The sequence below is a fragment of the Equus asinus genome, chromosome 10 (assembly GCF_041296235.1).
Source record: "Equus asinus isolate D_3611 breed Donkey chromosome 10, EquAss-T2T_v2, whole genome shotgun sequence".
Taxonomy (NCBI): Eukaryota; Metazoa; Chordata; class Mammalia; order Perissodactyla; family Equidae; genus Equus; species Equus asinus.
The window spans coordinates 87198151-87218093 of NC_091799.1; the positions used below are offsets into that span (position 1 = coordinate 87198151).

At 33.4% G+C, this 19943-nt stretch overlaps 1 protein-coding gene across 1 annotated transcript in view; it reads left to right on the forward strand.

The window, feature by feature from the left end:
- The first annotated feature begins 11700 nt into the window (after positions 1-11700).
- The window catches only part of CDH9 (cadherin 9), a 132080-nt gene continuing 123837 nt past the window's right edge, over positions 11701-19943 (forward strand). Inside the window, exon 1 of the mRNA XM_044779463.2 lies at positions 11701-12024. The gene's annotated coding sequence lies outside the window, so the exon portion shown is untranslated. The remainder of the gene's footprint in view (positions 12025-19943) is intronic.

A 19943-nucleotide genomic window follows, 5' to 3' on the forward strand; every position in this document is an offset into this window, starting at 1 on the left:
ACGTGAGGCACTTCAAGAGAACATGTCCCATTAGAAACAGAGAGATAAAAAAAAAAGAATGGAAAAGAGAGAGACCATAAAAGAAATGTGGTTTGCGATAAAAAACTAACAAACATGTAATTGAGGTCCTTCCTAGAAGAAGAGACTGGGAAAATTGAACAGAAGCAATTTTTTAAAAGAAATAATGAACAATAATTTTCCAGATATAAAAAGAGACATCAAATCACATATGCAAGAAAATAAATGAATAAACCACGAGAAGAAATGCAGAGAAAACTACACCTAGGAAAATCATAACCAAGCTGCAGGGAATGAAATATAAAGAGAAAATCTTAAAATTATCTAGGGAAAAGAGAAATATTATCTTTCATGATGAATAGTAAGAAATAAAACAGACTTCTCAACAGAAACTTTATTTCAGCAGAAGGCAAAGAAATGTTGTCTTTCAAGTGATAAAAGAAAATAGAACAGTTAACAAGGAATTCTATATCCAGCAAAAATATCCTTCAAAAATCAAGATGAAATAAAAATAGTCTCAGAAAAACGAATGCTAGGAGAATTTGTTTTCAAGTAGATCTCTACTACAGAAAATGCTATATCTCAAATGGAAGAAGATAAATCTAAGAAGTAATAAACGGTATGGGAAGTGGTAGATATGATTAAATATAAAATATTATTCATTATTTAAAACAATGTTACAATCATGTGTCGCATAATGATGTTTCAGTCAGCAATGGACCACATACAGGATGGTGGTCCCACAAGATTAGTACCATACAGCCTAGGTGTGTAGTAAGCTTACCATCTAGATGTGTGTAAGTACACTCTGCGATGTTTGCACAATGACGAAATCACCTAATGATGCGTTTCTCGGAAGGGATCACTGTAGTTAAGTAATGCACGACTATAAATATGTCTTGTGCTTTATGTAGAATTAAAAATATATAACAACAATTGTACGAAAAGTAGGCACAGGAAATGAATTTACTCCATTGTAACTTTTTTGCATTGTTGTATATGCTATAAAAAAATACTAATTTTTTGTCTCTGATAATGAAAACATGTATTGTTGTCGCTAATATGTTAAGGCTACATTTTCAATTTCTAAGATAACCGGTAGGAGATAGTAACAAAAGGTCTAAAAAAAATCTAGTAGAAGAGAGAAAATGAAATAAAAACTATTGAATATAAAGAATGGTAGGAAAGGAAGCATAAAGGAAAAAATGACAAACAGAAAACAAAGAACAATACGGCAGATTTGAACTCAACTATATTAGTATTTATATTATATGTGAACTATCTAAACATTCTAATTAAAACACAAATATCATCAGACAAGATTAAAAAAGGATAACTGTTTTAAACACATACACACATTAAATATGATTAATTATGTATGAAGCTGACACACCCAGTCATACCCTACGATAGGAATGTGTACTCTATGAAGCACAGATTTAACACTGATGTCATTACTACCACAATTTTTTTATTACTGTGCATTTCTCCTCCGTAAGTCAGGAGATGTGCTCTCATGTTGTGTATTGCAGAGGTTCGGTAAATACAATTTGTATTTCCTCTTTTGGCATTCTCTATAACAGTGCTGGCAGATTCTCTCTTCTCTACATGCCAAAGAGTGATTTTTCCCAGTCATCTTGTCCTTGCCACATTTTCCATAATTGAGTTAATATTCCATGAGCAGGCTTAGTCGATGTTAGCTCTCAGTGTTAGTCTGGAAACTCAAAATGAAAAAAACAATCAGACATCTGAGACTTCAGCTGTGAGTGAACTGATGTAAAACCAAAAGTTCACCTTGGCCCAGCAGCCAAACTGGAAGAAGAGCCAGTGTCAAACAGGATGCTTCAAGTAGGACCCTGGGACCAGAAGAGTTCTTGAAATAGGCCAGGGCCTTATCCCTGTAGGTGCGCTTTTATCTGTTTCAAAAGCAAAAATTCCAAATTCGATGCCAGTCACTTAAAACTTGGTTCTCTATAGCAGTGTCATTGCCTCATTTGGTCCTCACAGAAGCCCTACGATTATTTCCTCCTTTGTTGTGTGAAAGCTGATGCTGGGGTACTCTGAGTAACCTGCCTAGACTCACACTGCTGGCACGTGGAAAATTTGGAATTGTTCTCTAAATTCTCAAACCCATTCCCCTGAAGAGTGGACTATAAAAAGAAATCAGATAAGTGTGCTGAGAACATGTAATCTGATGTTCTCGTGTTGAGCACACTAGAAATAACAAAAGTGTCAAAGTAAAACAGATTTGGGTTCGATCACAGCTGTGCCACCTGCTAGCTGTGTGGTTTGCCTGCAACATTAGATGATTTGTGGGCCTGCATTTCCTTATTTGTAGGGTGAGAAAATTCATGCATGCCTTTTCATATTATCGTGGAGATCCAATGAGGTAAGCTTAGAAAATACTAGTGCAACAGCTATCACAGTTGCTTTTTCAAACTATGATAGCTTTTTGTTAAAAAACAACACCAAGTATAATTAAAACAAACAAAACACAAGTACAGTCTAGTTATTCTGTTCACATTTTTCATCTTAAGACCTGAAATTAATATATAAGTACAAAGATACTAATCTTTGTACACAATAGCTGATACTATGAAACCAAGTGTTGATATTACATTGCCTTTACAGGTTTGTTTGTAATAATTGTTACTCTAGCTTTGCCTGTTAAATTATTCTGCTATATAGATAAGGTTAGCCATATTTTACAGATAATGAGGCGATTGCAGACAGCTCTTTCTTTTAGAAAAAAAATTGAGATCTTATATGTTAGTCAGTTGGCTAATTTAAAATTAGGAGGACCCCTTTCTGAGCCTTAATATACATCAGGTAGGTAATAATGTATGTGATGGTAATATCGCAATGTGTGAATGAGAAAAAATTTCAGCCTCCAAGGAACTTAGACTGTGATGGAGAGTGATGGACCTGTCAACAGCAAATATAAGAGGCAGAAAGAAATGTATGCCCATTAGCAATAGCTGAAGAGGAGTGGCAAATTGTTACCCTTACATGAAGGACACCCTCAGAGAGGTGGCATTTACACTGTTTTGAAAGATTGAAAAAAAAATACAGAGAACAGACTTTCCTGGCAGAAGAAACAGTGTCGATGAAGTATGCAAAAAAACAAACAAAAAGCATTACATTCAAGGAAGCATGAAAAATTACCTTGAACATTGCATGTTGGGATTGGAAGAACCGGAACTTGAAGTCTTTTGAGACGTCTAGACGTCACATGCTTAGGACCTGTCCTGATCATAACCAGGGGCTGTATTTGTAAGCCCATTCTCAGATCAACTCCCCAGCCTGCGGTTGTTATCTCACCTACCTGTTCACTGGAATCACCTGGGAAGCTATTGCAATTGCCGGGGTCTGGGTTCCACCCTAGAACAACTGAATCAGGATCTCAAGAAGAGGAGCCTAAGCCCAGATGATTCTCCTGTACAACCAGGGCAGAGAACCACTGACCTAGTTCCTCCAGCCAGGGTTAGATGCTAATAGATAGTTCATAAGAGTTGAAAGTCTTTCCTTTTAGTTTGTTTAAAAAGAAAACTCCTCAAGGTCACCTTCACTCTGCAGGGTATAAATTATCCCTTTGGTGCCTTAAGAGAAGAAACTCAGACTTTCTACTCTGGTGTTTCAGTGCTTCCAGCAAAGTACTGTGTCTGTGAAAGTGTTCTTTAAAGTTTGCTTATTTATGGAGATGATGTGAAAGTCACTGTTTAATTCAGAACTTCCCATTTTTTCTTGGCTGTGCACTTAAGATACATATATATCTTTTCGTAATATATTAATTATAATTTTCTTACAATTTATAATGTATTTATTACAATTATAATACAATGTATTGATATACAACATACATTGTAAAATACAATATAAAAATTTGCAAAGATGAAATAAATATAAAATTAACAATATTTTAAAGTTTAAAAATTTCTAAAGGAAAAATAAAGGACTGATAATATAAATTAGATTTTTATCTTTAGAAGACTTGGGGAATAAAAACAAAAGGAATATCTTTAGCTTGAAGCTTTGCAAGGCATTTATATAAAGGCATGGATGGAGGTATTCTTATAATTCACCTGTTAGAAATTGCTATTAACTAAATCAAAAGATGACACACACATGGAGATAAGTATGAGCTTTCTTATTGGGAAACATTTTTCTTCTTTCACTTCTCCACAATTTCTGCTATTTGCGTGGACAAGCCTCTGTTTTAAAACTTTTCTTAGAGCTTTTATTACAAAGCTCTTTGATTTAAGGGTCAATGTTTTCAGAATTTAAATTGTTAATACCAGGTTTTTCAATATCAAAGTCTTTCAATTTCTATTTTTCTTTTCAAATTTGGTGGAGCGATTGCTATTATTTTTTGTTCTTCCATTCATTAATGAACTAAAGCCAAACCTAGAACCTGTTTAACTCTGAAAATTGAACACAGATATATAATTTCATCTCCCAAAGGAGAAAACAGCAGGGAAGGAGAAGACAGTAAGTACATTTCAGAAGCTTGAAAGCAAATGAGTGAAGTATATTACCACGAAAAAGAACCCTAAATTTGCAATTGAAAAAGCTGATAAAAATTTAAAAACAGAAACTGTCCATGAATATTAAATAAAACAAGATGTTTATCAGACTTTGAAATAACACATTTATCAATTGACTTGTAGAGATGTCCACAATATATCATTAAGTAGAAAAACAAGATGCAGAGAAGTTAATGAAATATGCTGTTTATTTTTAATTAAAACACTAAGGGTACATATAAACAACATAGGTGATAGACAGATTTTTTAAATATGATTATATAAGGTACAGAAAATTATACAAGAGGCTGTTAATATCAGAACCTATATTGGAAGAAATAATAAAAGAAAAAACAGATAGAGATGAGGGAAAAAATAGGAAAAAAAGCAGTCTTAAAACAAAAATTTTCAAGTAGCCATGATAAAAATAACACACCAGATATGATCTCATTTACTTAAAATTAATTATGTGAGTGATTTAAGTTACATGCTAAATTATAGCAATATAAACTTTATTTGTGTGCCGTCAAGCAATTTTATTCTCTGATTGATTTTTAGGATAAGCATACAGTGTTTATTTACAAGCTTATCACAAAACTATTTTAATCAAGAAAGAAAATAAATCATTAAGTGATTTGTTAAATTTTCATTTTGTTTAAAACTTATATAAAGCGTATAATAAATTGTTTACTGGCTAGCTACTCTGTGCTCTTCCATGTGCTAACAGGAGACGAAGATGAATTCTAGAGGTTTTTAAACTATAACTTTCTTTAATGTAGATGTCAGTGGAATTTTTGTTATACCATATTCTTTTTACAATATTTTTCTAACATAATCTGTACAAGCATTTGTAAGTATTTCCAAAGATTTACCCATAAGCCAGAAAAAAAAGCTTTAAGATATGTTTAATACTTATAAATTATTTATAGATTGGCATGTTCTTCTAGCTTAATTCCTTACCAGAACTTATTCTAAATCTAGATACACATTTACAACATTCTACATTACATTTAAAAAAATCTCTTTAACAAAGATAAATATTTTAGATATAATTCTATACTGTGTAGAAACTTTGAGGATGAGAAATCTCTCCAGGGAATACACAATATTTTGGTTATTTTTGTCCTTCACTCCCTGAGCTGGGTTGTACTCTCTTACCAATAGCCATCTGAAGGATGCTCTAGAGAGTATAGTGCTTAAAAGAATGGGCATTAAAGAAAACTGTTTTCTACTCCTGGTTCTATCCACTGCCTAGCTTCGCAAATTTTGACAAATCGCTGATCGTCACTTTCCTTGTGCTATATCAAGAAAAGACAAAATCCACCTTGTGGAATTGTTTTAAGACATTCATAAAATGCTTGTAGTTATTAATGCAAGTATACAATAAAGTATAGCCATTTATTATTATACTAGTGATTCTGCATGGTTTATGAATATCCAAGGACAGATTTCAAGGATTCTGTGAACTTTCTAAACTTTCATCTTCTATACAAAGCCTGGAATATGTCAAAGCTCTCTGAACTATGAAGAAAAAACAAAGATGGGGCCAGCCCCGTGGCTGAGTGGTTAAGTTCGTGCGCTCTGCTGCGGCGGCCCAGGGTTCGGATCCTGGGCAAGGACATGGCACTGCTCGTCAGGCCACGTTGAGGCAGCGTCCTATATGCCACAACTAGAAGGACCTACAACTAAGATATACAACTATGTACCAGGGGGAATTTGGGGAGATAAAGCAGAAAAAAAAAAAAAAAGATTGGCCACAGTTGTTAGCTCAGGTGCCAATCTTTAAAAAGAAAAAATCAAAGAGCAACTAAGAACAGTAACTTTGACTCCAAAACTCTACTTCTGCTGTATTGTTTGGTGTACAGATTACTCCATGATCTGAGTATGTCTTTGGCCCATACTTCATTGTCACAGACATGATATAAAGCCCTCTTTTCTTTATCTTTTTTTCACTGTTCTCTGAGAAAGTATTTCTCTCTAGAGGCATTGCGTGTGCAGTCATGGGGCAAGAGAAGAACAAGAGAGTACGCTAGGGAGTGGTTTTGATAATGGGCTTTGGGATCAAACACGAGTGAGCCAAGTAAGAATCTCAGAGTGGTGACAAACATTGAAAATGTTGTGAGGTCAATGGATGAGAGGTCCTGAAGGGGAGGTAGAATTGTTGGCATCAGATCCAGAGAAACTGACTTGAAAGTGGGAGTCAGAATAGCAAAATTGGGATCCTTGAGAAAAAGATATTCATACGATCTTTGATAATTACAAGACTAGGGATTAAGCTACAGGTTAGGAACAGACACCAGTAATGACACACACATAGGTGCAAGGCAAGATTTATCCAAGAAAAACAATCTTACAGGAAAAAAGATATCAGTATAATGTTGCTGTGGTCTGAATGTTTGTCTCTCTAAAATTCATATGTTGGAATCCTAATGCCCAAGATGTTGCTGTTAGGAGGTGGGGCCTTTGGGTAGTGATTAAGTCATCAAGGTGAGGCCCTCATGAATAGGATTAGCACCCTTATAAGCAGAACTTAGAGTGGTCCTTCACCCCTCTCACCATGTGAGGACACAGCAAAAGAGGTAAAGCAGGCTCTCACCAGACGGCGAATCTGCCGACACCTTAATCTTGGCCTTCCAGTCTCCAGAGTTGTGAGAAATAAATTTCTGTTGTTAATAAACCATCTAGTGTATGGTATTTTGTTATAGCAACCCAAAAGAACTGAGACAAATCTTTTCAGTGCCTCGATGTTCTCCATCTCACAAAGAGGGTTGTTTGGTTTGGAAACTCCAGGTAATTCTCCAGAATTGAATCCCCACTCTAAGAGTGGGCAGCAGGCACCAGATATTTAGATCTTTCGATCTTTCTAGTTAAGGCCATATAGATGAAAGAACATTTTCCCCTCATAAAAGGCAATCATAAAAGGCAAACAGAAATCTAGTAGCTTTTCATGCTGATCTAGTTTCATTCTACTGAGTCAATTCATTGGTAGTCCATCTTGAAGCATAGAATGGAGAAGAGCTATCAGAGTTGTCCAGAAGAAAGAAAAGGGTTTTCTCTTCTCAATAGGGCATGACTATGGAGTTATAGCTGGAGAGGAGAGAGGAAATGATCATTGGAAATGAGAAAATCAAGCAAGGAGGAGTCAATGTGTCGTGTGGATCATGCAAGTGGTTGCTGAGTTTATCAAGAATGATGACAGTAGTGGTTAAAAATCAATACAAGAAGAAGTAGTAGGAGAAGAAGATGACAATGAAGATGAAGATGAAGTCAAAGATGATGAAGAAGAAGAAACCAACCCAAGTACTCAGCTTCAACGAATGAGGAGAGATCATCTGGTCTTTAAATGGTTTCAACAAGTTAGGCAAGATAAAATCTATGGCAAACATGGATAAAGGAGTGAGTAAAAATGGCTTAGCAATGACAAGAAAGAAGATCATTTTTTTCACCTCTAGGTCCTGGGGTGCTCCATGCTATGGGAGGACTATCATTTCTCATGTAAGAAACATGAAGTAGAAAAGAACCTTCAGACAGCAGCCAGCTTTGAGTTAGAGCAGGGAATTAATGGGAAAGGCCAAAGAAAAGGCTGAAGACACCAAGGATGTTGTGATGTTAAACAGATTCACTAGCAGGCATAATTGGTCTGAGGGGAGTCTGATGAGATTCAGGTATACCTCAAGCCACATAGTGATAAGAATCAAGTGATAATAGACAATTGGAGAAGTTTCAACTCTGGAGAGGGCGTGATGTAAGCAGGATGTAAGCAATGATGGGGTTTGTGTTGATGGTTTGCTCCATTCCTGAGTACGGTTTAACCTTCAGGTTGTAGGAGCAAACTCTTGAGGTCTGGTAAGGGATGTTCATAATAGTGGCATGCAAAAGCTGTTGCTCAAAGCTTTTCACTTTGAGCTGGGAAGGAGCGAGCAGTTCTTACCAGGATGGTGGTCTCAAATTCCAGCATGGTTCTATGAGTGGTGTCACAGCACAGGCAGCTTCTCTCTCAGTTGTACCAGTGCAATACCCGTGTCTTTATGGCTCTCTCTGAACACTGCAGGACCAACTGCATGCTTACAAACTCACTTGAGTATAAAGTTTATTTTATTCATTACCTCATCACTTTTTATTTTCCTTTTCCATGAAAGATAAACTAGAATTGTGACTGTTTTACTTTTTCAATATTTCTTTCTCAACAATTTGTAAAATGATTATTGTATAACAGAATAGTATTTATAATAATAAAATGCAAACAAAATTGGAGTTTCTCTGTGGTAGGGTAAATAGGTTCTCGTGTCAATTCCAATGTTGGAAGCAGGTTCCCCGCAACAAACACTTCTCGGGACGCCAGCTGGGTGTCTTATAATTTAAGTTAAATCTAACGCTATCTATCTGGAAATAGCATCAGATTCCACAGGTTAAGGGCTTTGTCCCTCAAAACTACCCATCCCCACTTCAGATGCCAGTTGTAAGTCCAAGTCATTACCTATACTTCTAACCTACTGCTATAAATCAGAGGTTCCCACGACCCCTGCCTTGGGTTTGATTAATTTGCTAGAGGGGCTCACAGAACTCAGAGAAATATTTTACTTACTAGATCACTCTTTTTTTAATAAAAGGGTATAACTCAGGAAGGGCCCAATGGAAGACACGCATAAGGCAAGGTATGGGGAACGGGCACAGAGCTTCCATGCTCTTTCGGAGGGCACCAAGCTCTGCAAATCTCCACATATTCACCAACCTGGAAGCTCTCCGAACCCTGTCCTTCTGGATTTTCCTGGAGGCTTCAGTATGTACGCATGGTTGATTAAATCACTGGCCATCAGCAATTGATTCAAACGCCAGTCCTTCTCCCCTCCCCAGCAATCAGGAGGGCGGGACTAAAAGTTTCACCCTTCTAATCACATGGTGGTTTCTCCTGGCAACCAGCCACCACTTTTAGGTGTGTCCCAAAAGTCACTTCATTAACATACCAAAAAACACCTTTATGCTCCCAACACTTAGGAAATTCCAAGGGTTTTAGGAGCTCCCTGTAGAAACAAACAGGGATGAAGACTAAATATATGTTTCTTATTATAATCACAATATCATTCAGTTATTCTGAACAGTATTAAATAAAAGGAGTCCTAAAGTATGGAGATGCACTATATTCAAAGAAGAAAAGAAAAAAATTCCATATGCTTTTTGCCATAAGGTACTACCCTTAAAGGACTAAATGAATAAGAAAAGTTAATTCAAGCTAAAATAATCTTGAAAAGAATAATTCAAATAATATATTACATTTACTGTTAATGAATTTTGATATCTAAATACATTGGAAGAGGACATATAATCCTACCATTGTAAATAATGATGAAAAATATTTCTGTGCAAAACTGTTTGCTAAATATTCATGAACATTATTCTAAGTATTAAAAATTCTTTTCTATGACATAGAATGCTACTTATATTTGAAAACTTACAAGTAGCCATATACATGATACAAAAAGAATTGTCAATAAATGCGAGGTTGAGGTCTTTTGTTTTCAAATGCTCCATAATCACAGAAGACTCCTGAGATGGTAACCATTTTTCACTTCACAACTCTGTTCCCCTCTTCCTTGAAGTAGTAAAAATAACTAAAACCAGGTAATAGAATGCTTTTTTGGATTGCAGATTTCACACAAAATGGTCTTTCCCTGCAGCTGGGTTTCCGTGGGAAATGAAATGTATGCAACTTTAGGGATTTAAAGCTTTCATTTGTGAATATTTACCTTCAACTCTGATAAAATGTTTTGTTTGGTTCCTTTTTCCCACTTGACGTACTTTACTTTCTCTCAGCATTAACAAAGAGAGTTCTATAATATGTACTTTTGTTTAAAGGAAAAAGTAGACCTGGAAGAAATGAGTGTAAGGGAGTGTGTGAATTTTATATTAAGTGTCTTCGCCTCAAGAAAACACTCTTGGCCTCCATGAAGAATTCACTAAGCTGTTCTTCACCACTTGGGTCTATCTAGCCCTTACAATATGCATAAAGCTTTGTCTCTTATTTCTTTTCCTTCATTTGTAGATGAACAAAACAAATTCCCCATTTTTGTCCACTTCTAATCCACAATTATCTAAAAACCATGTACTACAAGTTCAATTATCACACATTAGTAGTGTCACATTTTATTTTTGGTCATGTAAAACTGTATTTTCTAAGTATGTGTTTTCCCTTTTAAGAAATGAATTCCCATAATGCGCATCCCTGAGATAGGCAGCTCTATTATCCACACTTCATGGATAAGCTTCACCAACGGGGGGGAAAAGGTGGCAATTTATTTTTATTTTCTATTGTCAGTTTTCCTTCGAAGCATCAAATAAGATATTGATATTTTTTGGCACTTGAGCTATTTACTCACTGTGACTTAACGAGCCGTTATAACGTGAGCCATATTCCCACCATGCATTTCATACAACTATTACTAGAACTTCTTTTCAGAAGGATTTATCTACTAATCAATATCCTCCTTATTGTGCCATTTCCAGAAGTACTAAAGAGACTTCTCTTCTGAAACAGGGTTTGACTCCGTTATGGGTTACTCTCTCTAATGTACAACATACAACAGCCAATCTAACAGGTGGACCATCTAGTTCTTGTGATGTGGCTGTGATCACAATTATTTTTGGACATTTGTGGGGAAGGCAAAAATCCTTCAATTGCATCATCAAGTAAAAACCAAAGTGCTGTAGAAATTTGAAATTTTACTTGAAGTCATTCTCCTTACTGAAAAAGAACATGTTAGGACATCAACTATTAGATGTTTTTAAATTACTGTTTTGGGAAAATTATTTTAGTTTATAAACTCATAGAGACAGATAACTATTCATCATCATCCATGATAAATATGAACTGGCTTCTTCCTCTTCCTCTCTTAATCTTGGAATTTTGGTATCGAATTGAAATAGGTATTTGTGAATTCTGCAGGGACTGTACACGAAATTCCTTTTGAGCAACAGCACTCTCCATGTGATATATATTTTCCACAGATGATTTACAGGTTACAGACATGCTGTGACCTTTCTCTCCCAATTGCAAACTGATTAAGCAGAGCTGATTAACGGAGACTAAAAACACTGAGTTATTTTCTCTTGTGGAGGTCTTTGACAAAGCTCTCCTCTCCAAGCCGTCCCACTTCATTCGCTTGCAAATCACTGTGCCTAAAGAGGACTACTCCCCCGGCCCTAAACCTGTGCCCTGCAGCGCCATCAGCGGCAATATCTTCCTTTGAGAGGGACGTCTCTTATTAATCAGAAACGCTGAATGGAAACCAATCAGATAGAGAGTTTCTTTGGCTTCAGCTTCCTGCCTGTCTGAGTTCAAAGTGATGCTCGAAGAGGGAGGCACACTGAAACGCATGAAGATTCAGCTGTGAAGATACTATAAAAAGAGAAGCGAAGGAAGGAGACAGAAGCAACACCGGAATTGTCAGTGCTGAGCAGGGCTAAACTCAGTTCATTGCTAAACAAGGTAAATGTTATTTACTTTGCTTGACAACATAAGCTATTCATTTTTTTGCTTTCTTAGAATGAAGTAGTACAAATATTGCTTTTCTCCTAGTTGCTATATTTTGCTCTCTCGCTCGCTCTCACTTACTCTCTCTCTCTCTCAACATTTGGAAGCAGGTAAGAATACATTTTGTAGTATTTGAATAAGATATTAAAATGCTCAGTGAAAAGAATTGCCATGTTTGCTTCTTATTTTACTTTTATGAAACTGATACCTGCCAGAGCTCTTTTTATAGTGTTCAAATTTGCATATGAGGCATTATTATAAAAATAAGACTAAACTTCACATTGTGTTAGTTGATTGTGGTGGCATTGAATTACTAACATATTAATGTGTTTATGTTTATTATTATTTTATTAATTTGAAATGGACTCCTGGTTTTCTCATAACTTTTGTTTACATAATTGGAGTCAGAACTGTCAAAAATAAAGGCATCTTTTTCATAATTTAATAAGAAGTGATTCTTTTCTTTTTAATATTAAAATGAAATAATTTAAATAGTGAAAATAACACATATACAGATGGACATAGGACATCAGGATTAAGGTGATCACTTTACCAGGTAAAAGAGATTTCTTCACATATTTGTGGTTCTCAGTCAGGCCAGCATTCTGAATGTGTACATCTGTTGGCTATAATTGCTCTCCATTATCCCGGGCAAATGTATTTTAATGTAATAAAGACTGGATGAAAGCCACAGGAGGGAGAGATTTCAAAGGCAAAAGTGGCGTTATTTGAAGTGGTATTAAAAATGCAATGATTTGATGGATCATTATTTTTTTTCTTTGCATATTCAATATAACCATTCACATCAATTAAATTTCAAGCACACATCTCAAAAAAAGGCAAGATGAATTTTAACTAAAGGTTATCAATAGTCTATAGTATTTACATTTAGATACTATTAACAGTATATGCTCTCAGAATCTATTTTAAGTAACAAAGGTGCAGTAAAAGAAAAGTGATCACCTATAGTAGATAAGTGCACATTTATCTGTATGGTCAACTTTGGATGAGAATGTAATGGACTATAGATTGGAGGTCTTTTCTGGAGATTTGTTGTTATTTAATATTTTATGTTGTAGATCTATGAGATCACTAATAAAGAGTTTTTTCACAAGGTTTTTGAAATCTTTGTAGCACGAAAAAATGAGTGATTTTGTGACAGCAAAAAGCGGGAACTTTTGCACCAGAGAGGAAATCTTCTTTTGGCTCTCTGTACTTTATCTATGAAATTAGAAGAGTTATCCATCTTCAGTCATAGCTGACTAAGGATGAATTTAATCGTTCAATGTTCTTAACTTGGACAAAAATTATAATTTAAAAATCTGCTGTATTCAATAGAGAATAAAGCTTATTTTCAGATTCTGATACTGATTCCTCACCTAGGCAATGCTATGTCAAGTGTACAATAAATACATTTGTGTAGCTGCTATACTGGTTAATCCAGGTTTGAACGGTAGATCTTTTGAAAGATAAAGAAAATGAAAGAACATGCTATCCTAGCGTACAGCAGCAAAGAACTTGGACATAGTATGTACAGCATGCATTTGTGGTCTTGTCATCAAATATATTATGGATTCAACTGAAGTTTTCTCAAAGGAACTGTGCAAAATAATTATATGCATGCTTACATACATGCTAAGATGTTGAAATACTGCCATCTCTGCATTTGTTTTGGAAAATTAGAAAATGTAAAATAAAGTCCATGGTATGAGCAAGTCTAATTCTGGAATAATGAATAGAAAAATGCTTTACAGGAAGCAGACAGTAGTATCAATTTAAAAGTAATTCCCTAACTTTCAGTCAGATAGATTAGGTAGGACTAATAAAGTAAGTCATATAAGGTAACATTATTTTCTAGGATGGAAAATATGATTTTTCCCTGTATTATGCTATTTGATAGCTTTTGAAACAATTTTGAAATGGTTTGCATAATTATGTTACCATTATTGTATTCATTGCATAACTGAAATAAAAATGTCTTATACCACTGCCTAAATATAACAAGATCACAATATCAAAGTTGGCTTTGAAATTACATTTTTAAATATTGTGTTGTTCGACTTGATAAACTGCATGTTGGATCACAAGCTCTTCTGAATGTCACCTTGCGTGAAGAGATTTCATGTGGTATTTTCCTGTGATCCCTGATGCACATAGAGTTTAGCCAGTGCTGCGTCCCTTCTATGGTACATTCACCAAAAGGGATTAAAAAAGTTAATTGGAGATAGTGTTTCTACTGGCTTCCCTCTCTTTAGACATCAGTGGTGATTTGAGGTAGATATGCATACCCTTACAACATGTGAACAATGTATGGGTTCAGTTAATCAGAATGCTTTGGACAGTGCTTAAAATTATATAATGTAAAATATGTGAGTAATATGGCAATATATTGTATGCAAGAAAGTATAAATTAGATGAAAGTTAATATAAGAATACATGTGAGTGTGTCATGAATAAACATTAGCTATAACTTGTTCTCTGTGAAAATGAATAGCCTAGATGGATAGTTACTTAGCATTAATACCGATGATTCAATGTAATGGATCATTACTTTGCTATTTTCTTTAAGACTAATTTTCTTTCTTCAAATGACGATTTAAATACAAAGTATAAATAAATTTAACGTTTGAAAAAAACAGAAGGTGATACTTTACGAAGTGTCCAATGTGATATTTTAAATATTTATACTGCTGACTTCAAGGATCTATATTATACTATTAAATATATTTCCTTTTATATATGTTTTCCTACTATATATGGTATCCTATTATATATAATATCAAATCCATAGCAATATTAATTGTAAAGTCTGTTTGGTTTATGGTTAGGTATTTTATCATAAAATCTCTAGATAGGTTGTGGCGTAATTTACTTCTTAAATTACCTACTCAATTAAAATTGTTTTCTTAAGCAGAAAGCATGCTAAATAGAAAAAAAAGGACATTGGTTTTAATTCACCTTGTTTGTTTTTACTTGACGCTAATTTATAAATATGATCATTTTTGTTGTAGAGCATAAGAGATGTTTCCTAAGATAAAGCAATTTCTATCTTGAAAATTTCTTTCTTTGTGTCTCGCATATTTGTTTTCAAAAATGAGTTGTGCCTTAAAATGTATCCCCAAAACGTCTCTTAATATCCATGACATTATCTTATTTAGATGTTTACAAGAAATTCTAGAACTTTAGAAAAGAGATTTTTAACTACCTCCAACTCTGATGTTGTTAGAGAAAACTGAGGTTTAGAAAAATCTGGTTACATATCCAAGGCTGTCAAGTTGTATATGAAAAATTGGCAACATTATGTGAAAATGTATCAAGTTGAGTTATGAAAAGCATATTAGGAATATACCACAGAGTGATTAGTCAAAAACAATGACTCCAGGATTGTTTTAAACATCCTGAAAAAGTTTCTTCTCTTATGAATCGCTTCAAATTCCTCTGCCTGGAACCACGATTCTCCTCATCATTAAAATATAGCAAGGAATGCACTGTGAGGAGAGTGTCTTTATAGCACTTCTATACATTTCCATAACAGTCCTAATATGTTAATGCACTTATCCCTAAATTTAGTGCTAGTAAGAGATGTTCTTATAGCCACATTAAGAATGCAAAGTGCCTGAATAAAAGCAGAATCTCTGGAGCCTAACCAAGGTATTTTATATTAGCACTCCCAAGAAATACCTCCCAAAACGTAAAAGTCATGATAATGAATCTGACTACCTGTGAAGGCAAAATGGAAACTTCATGAGGTGTTGTTGTTGTTATTGCTGTGGTGTGTGTGCCTGTGATAAATATTTATTTTTAAGAGGAAAAGTGGGGAAAAGGAGAAGACCTGAATATTTTCTTAAAGTGACATTCAAGGTTTTTCTTTTTTTCTCTTCCATTACTTTGCCAAATTATTAATCAATTGCAGGAGGAATGAGTGCTCTTGGATTCTCTATTTCTATTCATGAGCAAGATAATTCTTGGACTTTCTAATTAATCAGTGAAACGCCAGAGAATGTGATTGTTTCATAAGTATAAATTAAAAAGCCTGCCCCTCAGAGCACTTTTTGAGAATGGCTCTACATTTGTGAAGACCATGGATGACTTCATTACATTTTTTCCTTCAAATGCTTATTCAACTTATAATGGAAGTAGCAGTGACTAACAGTTATTATTTGATTTTTGAGTTTAAAGATGAATATGTTCCTAAATGTATTGTAAGAAATAGATATACCTGACAGAATTTATTTTGAAATATGCTAAGCTCACTACACTTTATGTGTTACTAATAGAGTACCCAATGCAAATGGACTTTTTCCTCATAGTTACTGAAACAGGATCTTAGCAAAGTCATAAAAAACAAGAACAATATTTACAGGAAATCAGTGTAACGGGGAGACAGCGACACATAGTCAGAGACAACATGTGTAATCTAAGCAAATAAACACCAAAGATTCACTTCCTGGGACAAAAGGCATCACGTAAAATATATTGCTTTTATAAAACTGGGACATCAATCTTAAAAGTTTTCAAAGGGAGTTTTCCCCCAGACAATTAAGTAACTTCATCATTTTTTTCTACACAGCAGGTTACTGGAATAATCCAATGTAATTGCCAGAAATATTTTTTTCAAAATATTCACGTCTGATGTGTTATAAATACTTTAAAATGCAAAGACCATATCAGAAATTCAAGAAATTCAAATCTCTTTTCAATATAACAATGATTAAGACGTAGATGAAACATCCAAGAAAACTTACAGGTCAAATTACAATGTAACATCTATCTATCTGTATCATCATATCTTTATGTATACATCTGCTTCTCTATCTGTGTTTCCATTCATATTTCTGTGCACAGTATCTGTATCTATACATAAATCTGTGTGTGTGTATACCCAAAATAAATTTGGAAAATAAAAAGAAATAACAGTTAATTATTTCATGTATAAATTAATTTTAACCTTTAAATTACTACACTGGTGTAACATTGCACATCAAAAAGCAATTTTGTCAAGCAACTGTGGATAAATCATGAGCAAATGATAGAATAGCAATTAGAACTTTTTTTTAAATTTTAGAAAAAGTGAAACAATTACAGTCCATGTGTTATGGCTAGCTAATTTGATTAATTTGTGAATAGGGAAAATTAGACTTTTATTTTTTTAAACTAACTGGAAATAATTGTTCTCCATTGAATGTCCACAACTCTTGAAGACCTTGTAAAAATATAGTCATTTTACACACTCTTATGGTGGGTAGGAAAGTATTATATAAAGTAGGAATCATAGTGTTTTCTCAAACAATATTAGTTAAAAATTAGATTATTATCAGAAAATAAAATCCTCATTATTTTTCATTTGTTACATATAATACAAAGAAAGCACATTACATGGTGAAATTTTAAATTATTATTTGGCCATTTTCTCTAGCTGAAAGTCAGATTAATAAGCATTTTATATTTGTTGTGTTATTTGGTAAATTAACTATTTGCTTAATTGCAATGTGCTTTATATTCAAAACATGATACTAAGATTAAATAACATTGCTTTATATCTAGTAAGATATACACAATAATTAATAAAACAGTCAAGGATAAATGTTTGTCTTACTGCCATTCCTTCCAGATTAACGTTGTAACTTAGTACATTATAAATCAACTATGCATGTATGAGCAGGGATTGGAATTGGCTTAACTATTAGAAGAGAGATAATATTTTTCATTCTCCCCCAAATCCTGCCAGTTTATCTAGCTGATGTGACATTTTATATATAGTTTCAATTCAGTTATCTTTTTTAATAGAAGAGCATTAAATAAGATTCAGATTTGTATTTCTGACAATACTCTTCCAAGGACTAAATAATTAATGCACTATTATAATAATATGTATGCTTATATATACAAATTATATTTCTGTCTTTTATGTTTAGCTTAGAATTAAGATCCCTGACACAATCATTAACAAGGAAGAAAGTTATAACTGCAGTAAATATATTTTTCTTTATAATTTAAATTGGTCAGTTTAAAATAAAGAGTTCTGTTAAAATACAAATAGTTAATGCCAATAATAAACTTATCTTTTTTAATATTGCAGCCTTATTTTAATCCATTAAAATGAAGCGTTTTTATCAGTACTGTCTAGATCTATTTATTTATCCCTGTATATCTAGAAAGATAGATACATAAAAATGTACAATGTGTCTTAAGCTCACAACTTTCGACTTGAGACCTGTGCTAAATTTCATTTTCAATAGCTAAATATGGAAGATTATCTTATTTAAATAGGAAAGAAAGTTCCAACTTTGGAAATTTTGTGATTTTAGAAAATTAAGAGGAAATTGTTCTGATAGAATTTTTAAAAATAAGTACATCTCAAGAAGCAACTTGAGTTTATAATTACTTATACCCAAAGATGAATATTGAAAGTGAAGGAGACCAAACTATAGAATAAAAGGACAGAAGAAAGTGGTGGCATCCATAATAGACTCAGTAACAGTGTCACACAACAATTTGACTTCAGTAATGATGTTATAATGGGCGTCTGATGTCTCCCCAGACCTATGCTTCTTGTAGATTTGCTGCTTGACAAATGAAGCATTGCTGTTGGGATCATCACAATACTTTATTTAAACATGGACGTGGAGATTCTTTTCTATTACACTCAAGACTAAACTGTGTTTATTGAAGGCTTACATTGAAATTGAGCTTTAAACATACTCAGAGGAAAAAATGTTACTCTAGAATAAAAATGTCACCTGTATATGTCTTGCATTATATTTCAATGACCATATTTATAAATTAAACTCTTCTAAAATTACAAGAAAATGTAGGTAAACAACCCATATGGAAAGAGTGTGAAGAAATTCTACCGCAGAATGAAAATTTTATGCAGATTATGGGTTTGGGCAAATATTTCTCTAACTATTTATAAATAAGATGTTATTCTAGAGGAGAGTAAATCCTATGAGTTCTCATCACAAGCAGAATTTTTTTCCTTTTTTTCTTTGTTATTTTTGTTGTAACAATATGAGAAGACACATTTTAGTTGAACTTAGTGTGGTAATTATTTCACAATATATGTAAATCAAACCATCATACCATTGTGCCTTAAACTTATGCAGTGATGTATGTCAATTATTTCTCAATAAGACTGGAAAATAATAATTAATTAATAGGACTATAAAAAATCATTGAAGAGAACATGTAAGAGGTGTGAATATTATTTTGCTAATTATGTCTCAATTAAAAAAATAAGATTTGAAAGCAGATTTTAGAAGGTAACTATTTGATCATTATAAAATTCTATACATATTCATACAATACAGTGGCTTTCTACAAATAGAAGTGTTTTATAAAATATCACTGATATATATTTTTCATTAAAACTGCAGTTTAGATCATTTTTCTAAGTGTAATTATTTGATGTTTTTACAATTTTTCATTCCTAGTATTTTGGCTTACGTCAACTAGAACTCATATGAAAAGTAATCTTTAATTATCTCCACCATGAGAAAAAATTAAAAGCATTCAATCAACTTGATAATAGTAGATTTTCAACTAGTTTAATATGTAGGAAAGTAATCATATGTTAAGATTACAGAAGGGATTTTTAGCATTAAGTATGTGAATAAAAAGTTAGCAATAACATATATGCTGATATGTATCAAATGATATACTAATAAATATATAACTATATATGTATATATGATGCGTTTATAAGTTACTATTTCTAGTATGCTAATTGACATGTTTTGTGCTGAAAGTGTTACATGTATTTTCTCCTTTAAATGTAGCTATGATCTATGAAGAAGATATTATCACATCCATGTTCTTTTATCCTATCTCTTCTGCTTTAATTCCAAATCGTTTAGTGGTTAAAATAGACTTCA